This window comes from Mytilus californianus, unplaced genomic scaffold (assembly GCF_021869535.1).
Source record: "Mytilus californianus isolate M0D057914Y unplaced genomic scaffold, xbMytCali1.0.p SCAF_10, whole genome shotgun sequence".
NCBI classification, from domain to species: Eukaryota; Metazoa; Mollusca; class Bivalvia; order Mytilida; family Mytilidae; genus Mytilus; species Mytilus californianus.
The window spans coordinates 66304637-66326298 of NW_026262582.1; the positions used below are offsets into that span (position 1 = coordinate 66304637).

Here is a 21662-nt window from a genome sequence, read left to right on the forward strand (position 1 = left end):
CTCCAGTAAGTCTTCCTCCCATCCAGTTCATCATCTATAAAAAGAAGAAGATATGGTATGATTGCAAAGGAGACAAATTTTCACAAGAGACCAAATGACACAGAGGTTAACAACTACATGTATAGGTCACGAGAAAAAAAATGGCCTAATTAAAAGTGTACAAAAAATGAACGAGAAAACAAATATGTTACACAGCAACAAACGACAACCACATAATTACAGGCTCTTTACCTGGAACGGACACATACATACAGAATGTGGCAGGATTAAACATATAAAAAGGGATCCAACCCTTCCCTTACCTGGGACAGCGGTGTAACAATACAACACAAGAACAAACTATAAAAATCAGTTGAAAAAGGCATCATACGGATACAAATAGAAATTCATCCAACAAAAACACAGAGTGCATGTGGCCGGGTACTAGTACATCCAAACAACAAAAAGACACTAGGTACACATCTGAGAGAACTTACAGTGACTGACAGATAGTACGAAGCCAAAAAAAATAATAAAAAATCATGCATCTAACATATATTAAAAAAAAATAGCCTTCAAGTTGGTGTCCGACTGAATTTTCAACGCGAACAATAATACCAGATTTAGAATCAGCGTAATGAAATATAACGTTGGTACTTTCTGTCGTATTGTATCAACCACAGGAAACCGTTTAATGATTGGTCGATTGATAGCTTCTTGACTTCATTCGGCAAATACTTCATATTATATATAGGATGATCTGGAAACTGTGGGATATACTCCAATGAAATAGCAACCAAGCGAGAAAAATAATCAACTAGTTACGAATAAATTCTTTTTAACTTTTTAAAACAGCTAGAGATGACGTATTACACCTAACGAAATATGGTTTACAAATTGTGACTTGGATGGAGAGTTGTCTCATTGTCAGTCATGTCACATCTTTTTGATAATTTGTCACCGTATAAGAAAAGTGGGATCAGAATTTTATTTGAATGCATACGTTTTTGTGCCCCTTCTCTCATTTGGAAAATCACTGATTCTACACTATAATTAGATATAAGAAGATGTGGTATGAGTGCCAATGAGACAACTCTCCATCCAAGTCAAAATTTATAAAAGTAAACCATTATAGGTCACAGTACGGTCTTCAACACGGATACTTGGCTCACACCGAAAAGTAAGCTATAAAGGGCCCCAAAAATTACTAGTGTAAAACCATTCAAACGGGAAAACCAACGGCCTAATCTATATAAAAAACGAGAAACGAGAAACACTTATGAACCACATCAACAAACAACAACTACTGAACATCAGATTCCTGACTTAGGACAGGTGCAAACAAATGCAACGGGTTTAAACGTTTTAATGGTACCAAACCTTCACCCGTTTTCTGAAACAATAGTGTAACATCACAACATAGAAAGACACACTATAAACTCTTATTTGTCCGATTTCCAATTGAACGTCACTACCAATTGATTTTGTAGATGTAGGAAGATATTATTTAAAGTCGAAATCTGACATGCCTTGTCAACAGAGCCCCACGTTGATATATTTATGTGAGTCTTTTGAGACTGATGCATATGCATAAGTTTCTTTCAAAAAGCATCGCACCTGAAGCGTTTTATACCGTTGTGAAAAATCAGAAATGTATCAGCAATACATGTAACATAACACCGGGTTATAATCTACGGATATTTCCTTTCATTGATCATGCCTCGAGTGTACACTACTAATAGCAAACAAATCGAATCAATTGAAAGACATTCCAATAATTCCTCTTTACTTTACATCAGCTTTGGGACCAAATCGATCAGAGAAAACTTAATTTGTTTCATCGTAAAGATCAAAACCAATCATTTGGCAGATAACAAGCGATGAACTATCAATGATTTGTGTATTGGAAAGGAAATAATCTTTATCCTAAATGTGTTTTAGAAATTGGAAAAACTTCAGACTAATTAGAAGCTTACAATTAACACTGATATTGCACCCAGACTAATTTCAAGATTCTGTAAATTAGATGATTGAAAAACTGCAGACAAATTAATACAGGAATTGACGTGCCAACATACTTTATGAAGTGCATTTTCTCACTAAGTTACGTATGTGTACGACTTGTATGGTGTATGACTTTCAAATGATCAACACGGGTGTTTTAGAAATGAATTCCAAATAACGGGAACCGAAATTATTACGTACATGTACATTGTGTACTCAATAAATTAATGAAAATGAATTTGTTTGGTCGTAAGCACATGTAACAGATTTGTCGAGAAGCAGTTATTTAAATTTGTCCTGTACCATTATTCTGTTTTTATCTGTTATATTTTACAGAGTATGGTAGTTTTGAACAATCGGAAGGTAAAATTTCAGGAGATCTAACAGTTACAGCTATTGCAACTTTTATTCCTTTAATCAACTCAATGTTTTTATTAAAATAACATTGACCAATGATAAACCATTAAAAGGAACAGCTACTCTCCCTCGAAAAGTATTCAATACAAAAGTGATTTCAATAAAGGAATATATATGTAATTATCGTAATTCCATTTACAGGAACGATGCCTCAAAAGATCATAGTCTGTATAATGTAAACAGATATAAAGAGTACGTAATAATTGTTACGATCAAGGTGTGAAAGTTGAATTTGCCGTTAGCAAGTATTGATATCTGATGTCGTTTTTTTTGCTGCAGCCCATGTGACTTTGACAATTATAGCTGTCAATATTCCGATATTAACTTATGTAACTAAAATCCCATTGTAGTTACTTTTAATTACAGTTCACTTGGCGTTGAATATTTAAAAAATGTAGAAATGACAATATGAGTGCAGGACAGTGAATGAAAATATTTGAATAGAATGGAAGTTTTAGTCGTTTTTGCCGTGGTCCTGGCCTATTTATGTTCAGGTTTGTACTAAATAGATATAAGAAGATGTGGTATGAGTGCCAATGAGACAACTCTCCATCCAAGTCACAATTTGTAAAAGTAAACCATTATAGGCCAACGTACGGTCTTCAACACGGAGCCTTGGCTCACACCGAACAGCAAGCTATAAAGGGGCCCAAAAATAACTAGTGTAAAACCATTCAAACGGGGAAAACCAACGGTCTAATCTATTTAAAAAAAAAAACGAGAAACAAGAAACAATTATGAACCACATCAACAAACGACAACCACTGAACATCAGGTTTCATAAATACATGTATTATTTTAGGATAATAACACATTCGGCAAGCATCGAAAGATTTATGTATAATTTGTCGAGGTATGCCGAATACACAAACAAAAATGAAACACATATCGAAAACCCGAAAAAGAAAACAAACAAACACAAACGTTGTACAGAAAATGTGGTAGGCCTCCAAAATTTTCCTTAATGTATTTGTTGGTGTTTTGTGTTCGCGTTTTCTCCTTGTTCTGCACTTCTCAACACACAAAACCATTTTCTAGTATTTAAATGGTGGTGTGATTTAAACTATAGTACATTCGACATGTGTGTTTGTCATATAAGATACAATTTCATCCTTGTGATGCTTACACTAATGAAATCAGTAAGTTAATGTTATTTGCATATCACTTATCAGTTAACAAGTTAAAAACCATATATGTTGACCCCTAGACGTCTTTTATTATTTGTTTGTGTCGTTTGGTTGCCGTCTTATATATGTTAGACTCAGATCGACGTCCGATCTCTAATCGACGTCCGTTCCTCAAATCGACGTCCAAATCTAACGTCATGTTCTCAAATCGGTGTCCAATATTCTTATCCTGTAACCGACGTCTAATGTAACGTAACGAATAAAAAAAAACGACGTCTGATCGATAAGGAGACTCTCATCGTGTTGTCTTATTTCATGCAATCACTATTTTTTTAAATTAAGAAATAATTTTTAATCTATGCTCTATGCTCAGTTTAAAATTGGTAGGCATTATATTTGTCAATATAGTTAAACCGAGCGTTAGCGAAGTGTAAAATGTTGACAAATATAATGCCTACCCATGTTAAAATGAGCATACATCATGATATGATAGAACTATATCGATTCTAATAGGAAAATTTAGAACTTTTGTATTTCGAACAGGACCTATAATAAGCGTTGGAAAGGCATCCATTTTGATTTGATGAAGCCAAATCGTTAAAGAGAACCAACCGTTTCACGATTAAAAAATAAACAGATATTTACTTTAAATTTAGAATGGTTTATTTAATTTCCTGGCGAGCAACAGCAATACAAATGTCAATTTTGATCTCTGCAGTTGCACTTTCATGGAGTCCATGTTTTATTGGAATAAGAACATGGCTTTGTTTCCATAGCAAAAGAAGAACGTTATATTAGAATTGATCTTTGTTTATATTATCTGTCTCGTTTTGTCAAAGACAAAGATAACCGAAAGACATCTATAGGGCAGTATTCTGACTTAAACAATAGAAAGAATTAAAACGTACAGCCAATTGATGAAAAGTATAATTTTTTGGAATTATCTTTTTCAATATCTTTTGAGTTTTAGGTTCAACCCACCATTTAATAAAATTGGCATTTCACTGCGACAATTCCAGAAAACGGACGTCGATCAGAGAAGTCCGAAATTGGATGTCGATTTGAGAAAAACAAAAAAGACGTCGATTAGAGAGACATAAAATTGGCCGTCGATTTGGATTGTTATCTTATTGTGACGTCAGATTTGGACGTCGATTTGAGGAACGAACGTCGATTAGAGACCGGACGTCGATCTGAGTCTTACATATATACCCTACAAAACATTAAACAAAACTGGAGGCTAGTTTATGTTTCCTTCTGTTTTAAGGTGTATATAGGATCTACAATTATACCCAATGGGTAGTGCTCCACAATTAATGGAGGAACATATAAGAAACTGAACTGAACTGAACAGTATACAGATTTCAACAATTCGTTACACCCTGCTACATGTACATGATTGTGCGCTTTACCCATGACGAAATCAGGAAGTCAGCTGTTATGTCCGTATAATTTAGTCAATTTTGAAATTTGGCGTCAAAGACAGATCTCTGATAGTCTCTGTTACATTTTTTTCAAAACTGTCTTGCCCAGGCCGGTTTAAAGCTAGATATATAGACACGTGTCCATTGTTGAAGGACGTTTGTTTATATCTAGATGTCCTTTTTACTTTTTGTTTTATCTAAGTCGATAGATTGCTGACTCGCTTGTGTATAACAATTTCCCTTTATTCCTTTTTTTTATATTTATCGGTATGCCAAGCATAATATATAAGTAAAATTAACAAGACCGCCTGCAGACAGATTATGCGTGCGTAGCATTATACTGGTTTATAAATAAATTGTTGTCAATAAACCAGTCCAACACTTTATCGATATATAACTAGATCCTGTCATTGCATATAATTCTAAAGAATATCAGACAGAAAAAATGAAATTCCAACATAACAAAATTGTTTTTTGTATGAGCTTCCGGGTGGATTCGAGCCTTGCTCAATACCAGGGTATTGCCCTGGACCCATGATTTGTTGTCCAGACCCTTTTCCCCCATACTAATCAATTGTACAAATGTACAACAATATCGGCTTCATTGGTGCACTTTTTTTTTTGTATTGAATTTTGCATTATCAGCCGACTGCGTTGGTCTCATCATCGCGGTCAAACCTACAACGCTAGAGCATATGACTAAATCGATCAATGACATTATATAATTCATAACCTTATGTTATGGCCTACTTTATATAGTATACGGTTTGCATCACTCCCTAAAAGTCGTTTGTGTCTCCGTCGAGTTATCTAGCATACTCAAAAGGCAACTTACTAGCGTAGCATTATACTGGTTTATAAATAAATTGTTGTCAATAAACCAGTCCAACATTTTATCGATATATAACTAGATCCTGTCATTGCATATAATTCTAAAAAATATCAGACAGAAAAAATGAAATTCCAACATAACAAAATTGTTTTTTGTATGAGCTTCCGGGTGGATTCGACCCTTGCTCAATACCAGGGTATTGCCCTGGACCCATTCGGGGCCTTAATCGGCCCAAGACCGCCTGCAGACAGATTATGCGTGCACTGCACGCAGAACATAGCTACGCTCTAGCGCTAGGCACTAGACTACATAAGATTAATTAATGTCTGAAAACCCGATATATGGTCTTTCAACATTAAAGTAAACCGGTATATAACAGCCAGTAGACAATGAATACCATTTAACGGAATAAAACCCTTATTTGCAATAATGTTAAAAGTCTCGAAGGTATTTTCCTTCATTTAAATCCTTGACAACCGTAAGGTCGTCAGTTATCGGAAACAAATGATAGATTGCAGTGTATACATGCTATAGAAATTCTCATTTCTATGCGACTTATCTAATTTGTATTGACAAAGTATTCGATTCAAAATAAAGCGATACATTTGTTGACAGTTTGCATGGTAATGTTGAAACAAGTAATTAGTTGCAGTCTACAGAAATTCACATTACTTTGCAACTTATTTAATTAGTATTAACAAAGTATTAGATTCTAAATAAAGCGATACAGTCGCTTACAATTTGCACCATAATGTTGACACAAGTAATGAAAACAGAATGTTTGTCGACAGAAACTTAAAAGTGCCACTCCGCTTAAGAATCGTGATTCATAGATGGGAAGCCTAAACTTTTTTATATTTAATATTTTGTCCAAAATGCAAAGTGATATTTAAAACTACCAACGATTTTTACTTTTACCCATGGTCATGGCAGATGTAAATTATATGAAATACACTATGAAAGTCTGAATGAGGAAATAACTTCATAATCTTCACGTAATTTTATTATATTGTTCATTCCACTTCATTTCTTTTCCTAATTGTACATGTTATATACCTACTATTGTATGTTTTGCGTGAAATTTCTCAAAACTTGATCATATACCTTAAAATCATTATGTTCCTTATGTCGTAACTACAATCCCGTTCCCTTTTCACGAATGTGACCTACCGAATTAGACTATTTACTGGGTTTGTAATAACACGAGCAACACGACGGGTGCAACATGTGGAGCAGGATCTGCTTACCCTTCCGGAGCACCTGAGATCACTCCAGTTTGTGGTGGGGTTCGTGTTGCTCAGTCTTTTGTTTTCTATGTTGTGTCTTGTGTATTATTATTTGTCTGTTTGTCTTTTTCTTTTTTAACAATGGCGTTGTCAGTTTATTTTCGATCTATGAGTTTGAATGTCCCTTTGGTATCTTTCGCCCCTCTTTTATGATGTCTCGGTAAAAATAAATGTAACTAACCACCATAACCCCTGAATTGTACATGTATCTGTCACGTACTCTTTCCAATTCGTAAAACTCGATATGAAGAAAATGTACGACTCTAAAACGGAAATCATTTTACGGTTCATATTTCATAGACTTCCAAACAGAACGCTGTGATATTCAAAGGGTCCATTTTTTCAAACATCTTTTGACAAATCCTATATGTATATCAACTTTCTTTGCTATACTCAATAGCTCGAAGTAACCAGTTCCTTAGTACCGAAAATGCGTTTGACAGTTCGTTTTAATTCGCAGAATTGACAATAATATCGTTCTGCTTGATCATGTGTAGTTAAACCTTAATTAATATTGGTGCATTAATTGCAATCAAAGAAGAAATTCTGTGCGCATTCTGCTAAGAAAATGTTTCCATCGATTCTATTTTCCTTGATTCATCTATCAATGATATTCTACACTTTATTTTCTTCTCCAGTAATAAATCTATATAATTGAAGACAACGTCTGTTGAAAGCTGGTAATGAGACGTATCTGACATTTTCATTATTTGTAAACCTCCCTAGAGAAGAGTCAAATTGATTTCTTCCACAATAGTAATTCGTATACTTTTTGTTTGAATTAAAGCAAACTGGAAAATGTTGCAACAGATCAGCTGATCTCCTCCATAATTTCTACTTAGATGCTTTTGAGGAAGAGAAACAAATGATTAAATTGAGAATGGAAATGGGGAATATGTCAAAGATACAACAACCCGATCAAAGAGCAGAAAACAGCCCCAGGCCATCAATGGGTCTTCAACACAGCGAGAAAAAAACCGCACCGTATGCGGGCTTCAGCTGGCCTCTAAACAAAAATGTGTACATGTTTCAACAGTTCTAATGGTCTGTTGCACGATGTTAATTCTGATGCATTTTGAGCATATAGTAGTACATTTTAAAATGTTGTAACATGTGTAAGCAGTCGGCAGATATCTTTTTCAATGCTACTTCTAACCTTTTTGTCTTTAATAGAAGCAAATTGTAAAAACAAACATTTAGTAGATATAAGAGATGTGGTATGAGTGCCAATGAGACAACTCTCCATCCAAGTCAAAATTTATAAAATTAAAAAAAAATGATTATAGGTCAAATAAAATTGAGAATGGAAATGGGGAATGTGTCAAAGAGACAACAACCCGACCACAGAACAGACAACAGCAGAAGGCCACCAACAGGTCTTCAATGCAGCGAGAAATTCCCGCACCCGGAGGCGTCCTTCAGCTGGCCCCTAAACAAATATATATACTAGTTCAGTGATAATGAACGCCATACTAAACTCCAAATTGTACACAAGAAACTAAAATTAAAAATAATACAAGACTAACAAAGGCTAGAGGCTCCTGACTTGGGACAGGCGCAAAAATGCGGCGGGGTTAAACATGTTTATGAGATTTCAACCCTCCCCCTATACCTCTAGCCAATGTAGAAAAGTAAACGCATAACAATACGCACATTAAAATTCAGTTCAAGAGAAGTCCGAGTCTGATGTCAGAAGATGTAACCAAAGAAAATAAACAAAATGACAATAATACATAAATAACAACAGACTACTAGCAGTTAACTGACATGCCAGCTCCAGACTTCAATTAAACTGATTGAAAGATTATGTCTTCATCATATGAATATCAGGCACAATCCTTCCCGTTAGGGGTTTAGTATCATACCATCATAACATATATGAGAAGAACATAACCCGTGTCATGCCAACAACTGGTTTTTAAATAAATGTGTTTAGTGCCGATGCAAAGACCCTATAAGTGAATGAATATTAACGCCAAAATATGCAATCTTTAATGACCTGACAACAGTATCGTAACTATATCCCTTCTTAATAAGTCTATTTAAAGGTTTTGTTAGTTTCAGAGGTGAATACTGACATTTTTGTGCTTTATAAAGAATATTTCCATAAAAAATTGGATGTGAAATACCTGAACGTATAAGAAGTCTGCATGTTGAGCTATATTTACGAATGATGTCCTTATACCGATGATAAAATTTAGTAAATGTTTTGACTAGTTTGTGATATCGAAAACCCTGGTGTAATAATTTTTCAGTAATACATAAATTTCTCTCGTTAAAATCTAAAACATTGTTACATACACGAGCGAATCGTACAAGCTGAGATATATAAACACCGTAAGATGGTGACAAGGGAACGTCACCATCTAAAAATGGATAATTAACGATAGGAAATGAAAAATCATCTCTTTTATCATATATTTTAGTATTAAGCTTTCCGTTAATGATATAGATATCAAGATCGAGGAAAGGGCAGTGGTCATTGTTAGTATTAGCTTTATTTAAAGTAAGTTCAACAGGATAAATTTCTTTAGTATACATACTGAAGTCGTCATTATTGAGAGCCAAAATATCATCCAAATATCTAAAAGTATTATTAAATTTGTGTATCAGATGTTGTTTCGATGGGTCTTTACTGATTTTTGTCATAAATTGTAACTCATAGCAATACAAAAAAAGGTCCGCAATAAGTGGTGCACAGTTAGTCCCCATTGGAATTCCGATAACCTGACGATATACGGAATCTCCAAAGCGAACAAAAATGTTATCTAGTAAAAATTCAAGGGCATATATAGTATCAAAGCATGTCTAATTGACATAGTTTTTTTGTAAAAAAGTACGGTCTTCAACACGGAGCCTTGGCTCACACCGAACAGTAAGCTATAAAGGGCCCCAAAAATTACTAGTGTAAAACCATTCTAACGGGAAAACCAACGGTCTAATTTATATAAAAACGAGAAACGAGAAACACTTATGAACCACATCAACAAACGACAACTACTGAACATCAGATTCCTGACTTAGGACAGGTGCAAACAAATGCAGGCATGTTTAAACTATTCAAATTGTTATAACCATCAACATTTGACTGATCCGTTTCTTTTCACGATCTTAATTCACAAACATTTGAGGCGTTATTTAATAGTAAAGTCCCACAATATTTCGACTGGTCTCTTTCACAATACTATTTCATATACATTTGGAGCATACAGAAACAAATTGGAAAGTCCGATACCAGTTCGACTGGTCGCTTTTACAATACTAATGCACATACATTTGGAGCATATAGAAGCACACTTTTTGTTGATAAAGAAACAAATTGTAAAATGTTTCAACAGGGTGACTCGTCTTTTCCACAAAATTATATATAATAGATTTTCAGCTATTGCTTAATAAATCCTACGTGTCCGTTACTTATGAATGCAACAAAACAAAAACAAAACAAAAAACAACGTTGGTTGCGCATGCTCCTCATATAAGGACAAAACATTGACTTTTTATTCAGAATCAGAGCTGAACAGTTGTAAGACAAAACTCCTGTTTCCACGAAACCAATCCAATAACATTAACATAACACAATTTACTGATGCGCAATTCGTCTCTTTTAAAGTTCCCACGCGCTATCGAGAACGTTTTTCATTGTCTCTTTTTTTTTTTGTCTCTTTATATGTGTTTTATATTTCGACGATTGGAGGAAATACAGACTTAACAATGTATGTCAGCAAACAATACATTATATAATCGTCAGCTAAATGTCTTCTTAAACCTTGTTTTTAAAAGTTAACGGAAGGTCAAAGTTGAAGTCCGTGAATATGAATAATTTAATTATAAAATCGAGTCTTTGCCATTTACATTCCAATCGATCGTTATCGGAAGAGTTCATTGTTTTATCATGTTTATGTTATAGAGATACTTATCATCAATGGGTTAGAAGATATTGACAAATATATCCGAATCAATTACAGCTGTTAAGTGTCCATGACAGTAACTTTGTCACGCGGTGTGATCTAAATTCTTAATGCCGACCGTTGTTCAATATTCCATTCTGAACATATATCCGATAGAAAAGGCGAGAGAGATACCAAAGGGACAATCAAAATTCATAAGACGAATAGAAACCGAAAACAATGCGTAAAAAGGGGCGAGAGAGTAACCCCGAAAACAATGCGTAAAAAGGGGCGAGAGAGTAACCAAAAGTACAATCAAAAGTCATTTGTCAAATAGAAACCGAAAACACCATGACTAAACAACTTCAAAAACGACAAGACGGAAAGACAAACAGACGATTATATATATGCTTGGATGCTGTTAAGAACTGAAAATGTTTATAATGACAAATTTAAGATGACTTTTTTGTGTTGTTAGGTTGTCATAGCATTGTCTTATATTAATATCAGCATTTATTAATATTCATATCTTCAATTACACTCATTTGGATCGACGAAAAACACGTACATGTATTTAAGAATGGCTGTAATATTTTTTTTCAAAAATGTGGTGTACACGTCTGAATAACCCGCGTAGCGAGTTATTTAAAAGTATGCACACATTTTTTTGGGGTTATTTCGAATAGATAGAACAAATATTACAGTCATTCCTTATAATTTAATTCGAAATTCCATTTTTAAAGAGTCGCATGACAAAATTGAGCTGATAGAGTCTTTGGGCTGATAGACAAAAAACTTTCAGCCTATCAGAAGACGTGTTACATCCAATATTATAAATCATATGACATATAATATCACAAAACACAAAAAGACTTACAAAGTTTATATCGAAAGAATTACCGTTGAATTTTCACATAGCTAAATACTGTTTTCATAAAGTCACATACCACCGCAAAAGTATAAATTAACGGCCAAGAATTTCTGGTATACTATTTGTGAATTAGAAGACATAGTGTCAAAATTCAATATTGTATTTCAAAGTTCTATGAATGAATTGTTTTACTTTTCTTTGACTGTTAATGACGTCTTTGCAACAAATCCATTGAATATTGGATGTGTATTGATTGAAAGTTTAGTTTTTAATACATGATTTCTTTAATATTAGTTGTTATTGACTTTGAACTAGCTGTCAGTAACTGCGAGTACTCTCAGATCTGTACATTGTGTCTTTTGTGTCTGTGTTAGTTGTTATTGACTTTGAACTAGCTGTCAGTAACTGCGAGTACTCTCAGATCTGTACATTGTGTCTTTTGTGTCTGTGTTAGTTGTTATTGACTTTGAACTAGCTGTAAGTAACTGCAAGTACTCTCAGATCTGTACTTTGTGTCTTTTGTGTTCGTGTTAGTTTTTATTGACTTTGAACTAACTGTCAGTAACTGCGAGTACTCTCAGATCTGTACATTGTGTCTTTTGTGTCTGTGTTAGTTGTTATTGACTTTGAACTAGCTTTTAGTAACTGCGAGTACTCTCAAGTCTGAACTTTGTGTATTTTGTGTTCGTGTTAGTTGTTATTGACTTTGAACTAGCTGTCAATAACTGCGAGTACATGCTCTCAGATCTGTACTTTGTGTCTTTTGTGTTTGTTAGTTCTTATTGGCTTTGAACTAGCTGTCAGTAACTGCGAGTACTCTCAGATCTGTACATTGTGTCTTTTGTGTCTGTGTTAGTTGTTATTGACTTTGAACTAGCTGTTAATAACTGCGAGTACTCTCAGATCTGTACATTGTGTCTTTTGTGTCTGTGTTAGTTGTTATTGACTTTGAACTAGCTGTTAGTAACTGCGAGTACTCTCAGATCTGAACTTTGTGTCTTTTGTGTTCGTGTTAGTTTTTATTGACTTTGAACTAACTGTCAGTTACTGCGAGTACTCTCAGATCTGTACATTGTGTCTTTTGTGTCTGTGTTAGTTGTTATTGACTTTGAACTAGCTGTCAGTAACTGCGAGTACTCTCAGATCTGTACATTGTGTCTTTTGTGTCTGTGTTAGTTGTTATTGACTTTGAACTAGCTGTTAGTAACTGCGAGTACTCTCAAGTCTGAACTTTGTGTATTTTATGTTAGTGTTAGTTGTTATTGACTTTGAACTAGCTGTCAATAACTGCGAGTACTCTCAGATCTGTACTTTGTGTCTTTTATGTTTGTTAGTTGTTATTGACTTTGAACTAGCTGTCAGTAACTGCGAGTACTCTCAGATCTGTACTTTGTGTCTTTTGTGTCTGTGTTAGTTGTTATTGACTTTGAACTAGCTGTTAGTAACTGCGAGTACTCTCAGATCTGTACATTGTGTCATTTGTGTCTGTGTTAGTTGTTATTGACTTTGAACTAGCTGTTAGTAACTGCGAGTACTCTCAGATCTGTACTTTGTGTCTTTTGTGTTCGTGTTAGTTGTTATTGACTTTGAACTAGCTGTCAATAACTGCGAGTACATACTCTCAGATCTGTACTTTGTGTCTTTTGTGTTTGTTAGTTCTTATTGGCTTTGAACTAGCTGTCAGTAACTGCGAGTACTCTCAGATCTGTACATTGTGTCTTTTGTGTCTGTGTTAGTTGTTATTGACTTTGAACTAGCTGTTAATAACTGCGAGTACTCTCAGATCTGTACATTGTGTCTTTTGTGTCTGTGTTAGTTGTTATTGACTTTAAACTAGCTGTTAGTAACTGCGAGTACTCTCAGATCTGAACTTTGTGTCTTTTGTGTTCGTGTTAGTTTTTATTGACTTTGAACTAACTGTCAGTTACTGCGAGTACTCTCAGATCTGTACATTGTGTCTTTTGTGTCTGTGTTAGTTGTTATTGACTTTGAACTAGCTGTCAGTAACTGCAAGTACTCTCAGATCTGTACATTGTGTCTTTTGTGTCTGTGTTAGTTGTTATTGACTTTGAACTAGCTGTTAGTAACTGCGAGTACTCTCAAGTCTGAACTTTGTGTATTTTGTGTTAGTGTTAGTTGTTATTGACTTTGAACTAGCTGTCAATAACTGCGAGTACTCTCAGATCTGTACTTTGTGTCTTTTATGTTTGTTAGTTGTTATTGACTTTGAACTAGCTGTCAGTAACTGCGAGTACTCTCAGATCTGTACTTTGTGTCTTTTGTGTCTGTGTTAGTTGTTATTGACTTTGAACTAGCTGTTAGTAACTGCGAGTACTCTCAGATCTGTACATTGTGTCATTTGTGTCTGTGTTAGTTGTTATTGACTTTGAACTAGCTGTTAGTAACTGCGAGTACTCTCAGATCTGTACTTTGTGTCTTTTGTGTTCGTGTTAGTTTTTATTGACTTTGAACTAACTGTCAGTTACTGCGAGTACTCTCAGATCTGAACTTTGTGTCTTTTGTGTTCGTGTTAGTTTTTATTGACTTTGAACTAACTGTCAGTTACTGCGAGTACTCTCAGATCTGTACATTGTGTCTTTTGTGTCTGTGTTAGTTGTTATTGACGTTGAACTAGCTGTTAGTAGCTGCAAGTACTCTCAGATCTGTACTTTGTGTCTTTTGTGTTCGTGTAAGTTGTTATTGACTTTGAACTAGCTGTCAGAAACTGCGAGTACTCTCAAGTCTGAATTTTGTGTATTTTGTGTTTATATTAGTTGTTATTGACTTTGAACTAACTGTCAGTAACTGCGAGTACTCTCAGATCTGTACTTTGTGTATTTTGTGTTCGTGTTAGTTGTTATAGACTTTGAACTAGCTGTCAGTAAGTGCGAGTACTCTCAGATCTGTACTTTGTGTCTTTTGTGTTTGTGTTAGTTGTTATTGATTTTGAACTAGCTGTCAGTAACTGTCCAAAAAACATTCCGCCTTGCTCAGCTCGGCAGTATCTATTACGTTTTATGCAATTCAAGTCCCCTTTCAAAAGTTATGATTCCGTCTCTGTATAGATAGGACATGCCCTTTCTATTTTTTTTCTTCTCTCATAATCATCACAATACTTGAACTTATTTTACATTCAAAAAAATAGACAAGCTCAGTTTTGAGTTAGATATTTTAAAATACATCTGTAGTTAAATTTCAGCTAGCAGAAGAACTACTACTATCAGATTCCTACACAGTTATATCATCAATAAAAAAAGAAGACAGTATCATTTCTATATGTAGTATTCTTTCCATACAAGAAATCGTTACTTCTTAAGGAAGCTCAATAAATAACGTTAAGAAATTCCAATGACATATCGGGGGATGAATGCTTCAGTTTTTTTAATGTAATTGACAATTAAATCTAAAATTAGATTAGTTTGACAATAATGCTTTGGAATATAGTCCCTTATAGTTTTACATAACTTGTAACAGTTAGGTAATTGGATATAACACATAACGTAAGCTTCAACGCTCTACGTCTTAATTGCCCGTGTCACGAAGAGGCTCCACAGGGAATACATGCTGTTGTAAGCTATCAAAATAAATGATGGGTAAAATAAAATTAGAAAATGTCCACTGACAGAAATTGAACATAATCGTTTGATTCTATTAATAGCGACAAATCAAATATATGTTTATTTGTTTCGTTTAATTGGTGTCTAATTTGATATATGTGTATTGTATTTTAAGCTTGGTCTACGTAAAACGTAAGTTTTACTATCGCAAATTGAGTTTACCTAGCATGTGACTTTTTTTTTTAAATGAAATTTTCTTTTATCTATTGTATGATAGATATATGTAAATATAATATACTAGTAAACTTTACAAAGACCCCTTATACACTTGTAAAAATGTAAATGGGAAAGATCGATCTTCAATCAGAATTAAAAAATCCACCTCCAGAGTTAGTTTTAAAAAGATCGATCTTATTTGAATCGATCTTTCTTCAAGTGTCAACGCTTGGATCGATCGAACTTTCTTCAATTGAATTTTATATTTAATTGGATATGAAAAATAAATCTGCGCACATTCGGCGACAAAAACACACGTGTTTTAAAAAACGATGGATGGGATAATAAAATTAAACATATATTCTACCGTTGTCGGATCATTTTTCTCAATCGATACATTCTATTTCTTAGCTGCAAATCCTCGTCTTCAAAGACGTAGACCTAATGACTTCTGACGTATGAAACAAAAAGAATTAATATCTGCATACAAAATTCCAATGATCCAACTATTTTCTACATGCGTTTTGCAATGTCTCATTGTCCGCGCGAAATGCACACGTTATTCTACTATTCTTTTTTACCATTATTTGTTTACGAAATGTTAAGTCAATAGATCAAACCAGTTCTTTTTAAGTTGCAGTGTAAACGCACTAGATTAAATAAGATCGATTTCGATCGATCTTGCTTGTGCATATGTAAATCGAACTGGTCTCTCTAAGATCGATTCAAATAAAGATCGGTTCAAATTCGTACAAGTGTAAAAGGGATCTAACAAACCCAATTTAAATAAAGGGATATGTAAGGTAAATGTAGAAAAGACAGCAACTCAACGATACAAACAAATGAATGTATTACAGTTTCCGAATCGCAGTATTGTATTGTGGGTAATAATATTTATAGTGTGTTTTTGGTCGATATACCCACTTGTCGACCTTATACAAAGGCTGTTATTGTATTTTATATATATAGATCATATGTACATAAATCATTCCCCACGTGGAGATCAAACATGTTTTAACTCACATCTTTATTGCTTGAAAGGAGAACTCTGTTATTCAACTAAGAACATTGAGAGTTATCTCCCATGCTTCAAAACTAAATTGATTAATTGACAGTAACAGTAATATTATCGTTTTTTTTTCTTCAGAAAGCCATGGACTTATGTGTTATAAATGTGAAAATGAACGAAACAACTTTCTGTGTGTAGGAGAATATAATCTGAAGCAATGTGATTCAGGATTCGATACTTGTCAGACGACGGTGTCATACTCAGGTAAATATAATCTAAAGCAATGTGATTAATGATTTAATACTTGTCCGACGACAGTGTCATGCTCAGGTATAATATAATCTGAAGCAATGTAATGCGAGATTCAATACTTGTCAGACGACAGTGTCATACTCAGGTATAATTTATATTATCTGAAACAATGTAATTCAGGATTCGATACTTGTCAGACGAAATTGTCATACTCAGGTATAATATAATCTGAAGCGATATGATTCAGGATTCGATACTTGTCAGACGAAGGTGTCATACTCAGGTATAATAGTATCTAAAGCAATGTGATTCAGGATTCGATACTTGTCAGACGACAGTGTCATACTCAGGTTTAATATAATCTGAAGCAGTGTGATGCAGGATTCAATACTTGTCAGACGACAGTGTCATACTCAGGTATAATATTATCTAAAGTAATGTGATTCAGGATTCTATACTTGTCAGACGACGGTGTCATTCTCATGTATAATATAATCTGAAGTCATGTGATTCAGGATTCGATACTTGTCAGACGACGGTGTCATACTCAGGTATTATATAATCTAAAGTCATGTATTTCAGGATTCGATACCTGTAAGACGGCTAAGTCATACTCAGGTATAAATAATCATACAGAATATAATCTGATGTCATGTGATACAGGTTCGATACTTGTCAAACAACAGTATCATACTCAGGTATACTAAAATCTGAAGTTATGTGATTCAGGATTCGATACTTGGCAGACAACAGTGTCATACTGAGGTATAATACAATCTGAAGTCATGTGATTCAGGATTCGATACTTGGCAGACAACAGTGTCATACCCAGGTATAATCCGTAGAATATAATCTGAAGTCATGTGATTTGGGATTCGATATTTGTTTGACAACAGTTTCATACTCAGGTTTTAATTATATAGAATGTAATCTGAAGTCATGTGATTCAGGATTCGATACTTGTCAAACAACGGTATATTCAAAGTAATGTAAAATTTGCAATTTGTATCAAAAAGACTTCAAAACAACATGTACCGCTAAATAATGTAATAGTATAAATATAATGCATATAAGCAAGTTTAAATTGAAAACAACGTTCAAATCTATGATTGCGTTGGATAAAATCCGCAATTTTTATAGATGTGCATGCAAAACAAATTTCTTGGTAGAGGGGGTCTAAATACAGCACAAACAACATTTTCCAAAAGACCAAAAAAAGTGAAAAAGTATATTTGAACAAAACGCATTTGACTAGCAGGTCAAACAACGGATGTTCTCAAACACTGCTGACTGCCATGGCGATTGCCAAATAAACGTATCACCAGATGTAACAAAATGGATCTTAATTATTAATTTAATACCAAACAGAAAACAAAAAACTTGCGGAAAAGATGGTATACCGTAAACATGAGGTGCAAAAATTTGTACAGCATATCCGGATTTCGACAATTAATATCTCTTCAGTGATGTTAGGAATCGAAACGGTATTTGGAAGGCCATATAATTTATCTCACTTTAGAATGGACTCTTGAATTTTGAAGAGTCGAAATAGGATCATATAAATCCGAAGGCAAATATAATACAAGCCCAAACGAAAAAATATAAACAGGTCTAAATTGAAAACAAACGTTCAAACCTATGATGGCGTTGGATAAAAACTACATATAAGGACATAGTTAACTAAACGGAAAATGCTCAACATTTGTCTGAATTATTCAAATTTGATCTTTTAAGCTATCTTAAAGAAATTAAATATTTTTGTTAAATAATCAGAAGTAAACCAGAAGTCATGAAATTCAGCTTTGAAATTTATTAAGATAACACTAGGTATTGTTTCGAGGGATTTGCGGGCTTCAATTAATAATTTGCTGGTTGCAAATTTTGTTTACTGGTGACGAGCAAGAAAAATCAACGTTAATTCTTTTAGTGTATGCATTTATATTTTTGAAAAAAGCATGATATAAACTACATTTTGACAAATTATTAAAAAATTCTATGGATATTAATGAAGACCCCCTATCCAACTGAATGTATGCATTTGTAATGAATGACAATACAATATGTTATTGTCTTTGGATTTTTAACCAATTTTGAGTGTGTGGATGGGGGTTTACAGAATAGGGAATAATGGGCAAATGATATAGATAATTAAAATATAGAAAAATGGGCCAAGAAAACAAAGAATAGAGAATAATGGAGTGGTGAAATATAAAGAATAGAGAAAAATAGCCTAAAATACCACAGAATACAATTTCAAATCATCTATTGTGGAATTTATGCCCTTTTGTCGCGTTTACCAATCACAATATATGATTTAAGAACTCTAACAAAATATCCCTGATCTGGAATAAATTCAAAGGAAATCGGCCCTGCATGATAAATTGGACGTAACTGTGCGATTAATCATACCTTAAAACGATTGCAATCTAGGTACAGTTGTTTAATTTCTAACTGGGTCCGAAGCAAGCATGAACACATGAGAAGTCTGTTATTAATTTATGAATCATAAAAATTCACCGCAGCTAACCTGGTGATCGAGAACGCCAGAAGTTCTAACATACGATCGACCACATTGTTTTCTTCTAAAATGAATAGAATAAAATCAAAGAATCCTGCACCGTTGCAATCTGTAAACGAATTTAAATTAGAACAATGCGACCTATTTTCAACCAAATAGCAACGTCTGTACAATATCGGGTTCCTGCTGGTTGCTGTTTTTGCGATTGTTCAATAAGTTTCTTTTCACTACCGTTTAAAGTTCTTATACATTTAAATAATGACGTTATTGCTACGAAAGTGAATGCGATGACTTCTTAACAGTAGGTAATGCCAAAAGCCACGAACGACCGGAACAGGTTGCGGAATTCAATCATCACCATGTGCTGTTAATTATGTGTTTGGGCATTACATTGTACCAACTTTTTATTTGTCATACTTTTTTCCCGTTGATACATATAATCAACCTTGCTTCAATTACCGAAAGGTCCATTAGTAAGAGGTATTGTGTTTAGAAACCTCTTCGAATCATGTCAGTTTTGTTCGCTATTACTAATGTGAATTTGATGACTTATTCGTTAATTTATTCACAAATATATTGTAAACAATTTAATTAAGTGGTCCTATTTATTTTGTACGGACGAAATGTGGAGTGTGCGTCAATGAGTCAGCAACCGATCAACACAAGTAAACAGAAGACATTGAGGAATATACTACGTATTTCATTCTCTTGTAGATATTTTGTTAAGAAGCAGATACGACATATTTAAATTATTATCAATTACCATGCATTTATAATTTTAAATGATGTGTTATTTTTTTTTTCTTTTTTACAGAGGTGAGCGAACAGCTTTCAATAATCAAGACCTGTACGAAAAATTCCTCGTGTCACCTGCAAATAAAAGAACATTCGGAATCCGACCCATGTGATCAAACAGGAAGTAGCTGGATATGCACCACCTGTTGTAATGAGGACGCATGTAATTTAAACAATGCGCCTAGTAAAGCGTCGTTTTCATCCGTTCTGTCATATATGAATATATTTTTGTATTTATACATTAAATGTATTGTATAAAATATACTTTGTCTTTGTCATTGTAACTTCACAATAACCAATATAAATTGAAAAGGTACTAGTGAGATGATACGACATTATAAAACGTATACGCTTTCCTATTGGCACCAACTAAACTCCTTTACTATGAGACTTGCTACTGTAGATTAAGGCTAAATGCTATAGAGCTCCCTCGATTATTAATGCACATGAGATCACCCCTAGTTTTTGGTGGGGTTCGTGTTGCTTAGTCTTTAGTTTTCTTTGTTGTGTTTTGTGTACTATTGTTTGTCTGTTTGTCGTTTTCTTTTTTAGCCATGGCGTTGTCAGTTTATTTTCGATTTATGAGTTTTAACGTCCCTCTGGTATCTTTCGCCCCTGTTTTATTATAGATACAAAAATTAACAATTTGCAGCTCTCTCACTCTCTATAATCTATGTGCTATTCAATTTACTTTACTGAATGCTCTCTGTTATTACTACCTTAAAAATTGAAAGTTATAAACTATGACGTCTTGTACATTACAACAATCCGTATTTGATATGGCGCACAATTGATAACGCGTCTCCGCGAATAGAAGAGTAATAGAGTAAAAGGGAAAGCGGTAGTATTTTTTCCTACATAGGTAACAATAATAACCTTCTAAATTTGCCACTTTTTAAAATAAAAGTGCACAACAGTTACGCGAGATATTAGAACCTTATTATTTAGTTTTAGAAACTGAAGTCAAATGGTAGCATGACCATCTTCGAACGGAGCTTGTTTATTGTATCCATGACCACCGTCATTTTACATAGAATTAACGAAAAATTAAAGCTTTTTCGAGTACTCCAAAAATATTTCCATGTGTTTCAAAAGTTATCTTGTAATTATACACACTTCAGTTATTAATAAATAGAAAATAAAATATATATTATATATATACCCAAATATCTATTCACAGCGCTTCAAAGTTGACTTCCTTTACTTGCCTGCGTACACAAAAGGCTACCTAATGTCAGGAAAATGAAGCCATGGGAATGAGTAAATTATCTCCTTCGTATAAATCGAACAAAATCTAGCATTTGAACATGAAGTATAATAAAAGCGATTGTTTCTTCCCTATGAAGTTACGTCTAAGACTGTAATACACGTCACCTATGTTCATATACATGTATACATGATAAACTGTTTAATGAATTTTGTGGATTGATTTTAAAAACTGTTCTCAAATTATGCATATGCATGCCATATACTAATTTAAAAACGAGA

The 21662-nt window shown here is 33.8% G+C and overlaps 1 long non-coding RNA gene across 1 annotated transcript; it reads left to right on the forward strand.

Moving 5' to 3' along the window:
- Positions 1 to 1859: 1859 nt before the first annotated feature.
- LOC127719018 (uncharacterized) lies at positions 1860 to 20415 on the forward strand. The gene is made up of 3 exons (XR_007990104.1): positions 1860 to 2894; positions 16748 to 16873; positions 20194 to 20415. It is a non-coding gene; the product is annotated as an uncharacterized LOC127719018 (long non-coding RNA).
- The last annotated feature ends 1247 nt before the right edge of the window (positions 20416 to 21662 follow it).